Source organism: Palaemon carinicauda, chromosome 19 (genome assembly GCF_036898095.1).
Source record: "Palaemon carinicauda isolate YSFRI2023 chromosome 19, ASM3689809v2, whole genome shotgun sequence".
Lineage (NCBI taxonomy): Eukaryota > Metazoa > Arthropoda > Malacostraca > Decapoda > Palaemonidae > Palaemon > Palaemon carinicauda.
This window is the reverse complement of record NC_090743.1, coordinates 43,682,570-43,686,687: the sequence shown is the minus strand read 5'-3', so window position 1 is coordinate 43,686,687 and position 4,118 is coordinate 43,682,570. Positions and strand designations below refer to the sequence as shown.

The following is a 4,118-nucleotide window of genomic DNA, read 5'->3' as shown; positions in this document are numbered from 1 at the left end:
GAATCATCCATGTCTGGATTCCGGTATATCGAACACAAATAAAAGTTGTTATGCCTGCCACAAACTTTTATTACCTGAATCTCATTACATCCACATAGATAGCAGGACTTATGAGAAGTAGGGTATTCGGTCCGAATATACACCGCCATTCCCCTGGCCCTAGGGATGGCATCACGTTTCAATATTATTGGCTTCTTAAAACCAGTTATAAGGAGCTCAGATGAGTGCCTCATATTAGAAACCAAAGTTTCTGAACACAAAAGAATACCATACTGTCTGGACGCAACTGCAAGGTCTTGGATATTTGCATGAAGACCACGAATATTGCTATACAGAAGACGTCATTGACGAAATCTATGACTTACTGGTCCCAGATTTCGCTCAATGTCTCAAGACAGCATAAGAATTAATAGAAATAAGAGACATCATACTTAAAAACTGGATTAACAAGAATTATAACAAAAACAATATGTACAGAATTATAAATAAAGTGATTGATGATACCCATAGACTATAGTAAAAAGTCGGAAAAACTGGTCAACATGGAGGAGCCGATACACCATGCAAGGCTAATTACCCTCCAGGATAGCCACTTCAACTGAAGGGAGGACAGTAAGGATGGTTTTGAGAAGAAAAAATCAGAAAAAGGAAAAGACAACTTCTTGATAAACCACCAGGCATCCATGGCCCTTCTAATAAGCCTGCCCAACACACCATTTAAAAAAAACAAGAGGAAGAAAAAAATAATAATAAGATAGAATAGTGTGCCCGAGTGTACCCTCAAGCAAGAGAACTCTAACTCAAGACAGTGGAAGACCATGGTACAGAGGCTATGGCACTATCCAAGACTAGAGAACAATGGTTTAATTTTGCGAGTGTCCTCCTAGAAGGGCTGCTTACCATAGTTAAGTCTCTCTTCTACCCTTAACAAGGGGAAAGTACACTGAACAAATTGCAGTAGAGTAATTAACCCCTTGGGTGAAGAAGTGTTAAATATCTCATTGTTGTCAGAAGTATGAGGAAAGACAAGAATATGTAAAGAATAGGCCAGACTATTCTGTGTAAGTGTAGGAAAAGAAAAAATAAGCCGTGACTAGAGAGAGGGATCCAATGCATTACTGTCTGGCCAGTCAAAGAATCCAATACCTCTCTAGTGGTAGTATATCAACGGGCAGCCGGTGCCCTGGCCAACCTACTACCTATATATATATATATATATATATATATATATATATATATATATATATATATATATATATATATATATATATATATATATATATATATATATATATATATATATATATATATATATATATATATATATATATATATATATATATATATATATATATATATATATATATATATATATATATATATATATATATATATATATATATATATATATATATATATATATATATATATATATATATATATATATATATATATATATATATATATATATATATATATATATATATTGTATATGCGGGTTTAATATGTGTATGAGCGTAATAGATAAGATATATGTATAAACAAAAAATAGCCCCTGAACGATACCCTTCAAATACTTATAATTGATTTGAGCTTCCTTTACTCAATAGTTCCTGGTTTTTCCTTATAGGAGATAGAAACTCAAGTTACCCTTACTAAACGGTCCTTGGTTTTATCTAATATAAGACAGAACTTCAAGTTTCCCTTACTCAAGAGCTCTTGGTTTTACCTGATATGAGGTAGAAACTTATGCCACTTCCACTGAAGAGTCCTTGGATTAATTCAATATGAGGTAGAAATACAAGTTTCCCCTAATCAAGTGTCTTTGGTATTTTCTGATAGGAGGCAGAAATTCCATAATCAAGATAATAATACCAATTGTTAATAACAATAATAATAAACCCACAGGATGACCACTGGGTTCACAGAAACAACAACGACCGGGACACTGGAAACCCTGCCTCCCACCAAGCCACCAGTACTATCATGTCATGCGATTGGTGACTGGCTAGGAGTGACTACCGTGGACCAATGGTGCATGATGAACTGCAATCATGTGCCTCCTTACTGTCCTCCGTCGTATTGCATCTGCGATTAAATGGATGAACTGAACCCTAGCTTACTACTTCATGACAGAACCATTTTAACAAACCGCATAAGATTGACGCTTCTGATGTTGCTATGAACTAGTTTTATTATTAACTATTACAAAGTAAAAGTTTCATCCGATTGTAGAACTGTAAAATTCTAATCAGCTATAGAAATTATATAAAGATAGATGTAATACTGATAAGACATATTGTAAGACCGACTACTCACATCTTTGCCAAAGTATATGCCAAATGATTATAGTATTACGATGAAATGAACAAGATCAAGTTTTTCGTGTCATAATAAGCTGATAATTAAGTCCTAGTTTTGTATGTGTCCAATTTGTGAGGTATGCCTAAGCACTTATTTATTTCAAGATTTAGTGTTGTGTGTGTGGTTTTGCACAATGGTGGTAGAACATTTTTAAAAATATCTGAATGGACACATGCAATGTAGGTGAATTGTGAGTTGGTATGGATGAGTTTCTAAATAGATTTTTCTCGACCATTCGAATGACAGACAATACAAAGAAATACGCATCATCATTTGTCATGTTATTCAACTCTCTGATATTTGACCTATGCCTTTTCTCATTTTGGGCTATTAAAGCATTGGATTCAATCTATATATCATTGCTTTTGGTTATTAAATCTTAATTATTAATTTGTGTAGTATAGTAAAATAACTGTGCAATACAAACTGGATTCTATGAATGAACCGTGTTTAGCATTGAAATACCTGCTAGAAATTTTTCACAGGGAAGCTCAAAAGCATTTGCATTATACTTACTTTTTTATTTGTTGAAAAATTGTCATTTATACGAATAGGTCAGAGAAAAACCTTGAATGATGTTGCCATAAGTGTATCTCTTGCAGAAGGAAATTGACTTTTGTCATATGAAATGAGTTACTACCAGTATTTTGAAAATATAACTGAAATCCATGAAGTATACAGAATTTGCTTTTCATATCCATTAGTTCAATTAAGTGATATGGCCATAATAGCTTTTAAACTTCAGAATACCTTTTTCTGTCTTTGTATTTGCTTTCTATATTTCTAAATGCTGCAGTGGCATAGCATTAGATAGGTTTGAATCCCAACTGAGAATATTAATTTCCTCGCCATTTATCTAAAACGATTTCAATGTTTTCTGTAGTTAATATTATCCAAATTTATATATCTACCATATATCTGATTTTACTTCATGGTTGAGTACAGCTGTATCGAGTTACATATGATATTTCAGAAAACAAATGAAGCCTTCCATGTAGTATTATGAATTTATCTAGTTCTGTAATCCATTTGAAATATTCTGTACCGAGTGTATCCTGTTGCAGATGGAACTTGATTATTTATCCTTCAATACAATGCCATACATTTACATAATTCTGTTATGCATTGGAGGAATTCTGTATCCCTTAAAAGACTTATAATGGTTACCTCTATTCTTTACCATATTTATAACTTATTTCGCACCAAATTCTCTTTATCTGAAATTTGATCTTGTGAATTATCTATCTACAAAATGACAAATTATTTTTTTCTTATTCCTGGTCAATAAAGAATGAAATTAATTGCAAATGGTTTTTTTTTTCTTACCCTTTTAATATTTACCCGATTTTTTATTATATATAATGATTTGATTCACTAAAACAATATATTTAAGCTGTTTTTAGTCTATATGGGATATACTTGTTGTTGGTTTAAAAAAAAATAGTTGTACAAAAATAATGGTTTTATAAAATTCAAAATCAATAGAAGATGGTATTTTAGGGCAACATATTCTGAAAGGTTTTTATTATCAATCATGTGATTACTTTTAACAGGTTAATTACATATAAGTTACTACTGGTCGATTCAGTCTCCTATAATCCAGTAGTTAACAAATTCCTGTCAAATTAAACACACAGTAACGTATTTTTTTTCCACAATTGTCACTATCATCACTAATTTTATCTCTATTATAAGTCCTTATTGTCTTGATCATCACCATCCCTTTATCACTATTAAATGACATACTCCATTTT

The 4,118-nt window shown here is 31.7% G+C and overlaps 1 long non-coding RNA gene across 1 annotated transcript in view; it reads left to right on the top strand.

The window, feature by feature from the left end:
- LOC137658616 (uncharacterized) overlaps positions 1 to 3,666 on the top strand; it is a 15,347-nt gene extending 11,681 nt beyond the window's left edge. Inside the window, exon 4 of the long non-coding RNA XR_011047391.1 lies at positions 1,909 to 3,666. This is a non-coding gene — a long non-coding RNA (uncharacterized lncRNA). The remainder of the gene's footprint in view (positions 1 to 1,908) is intronic.
- Positions 3,667 to 4,118: the final 452 nt, after the last annotated feature.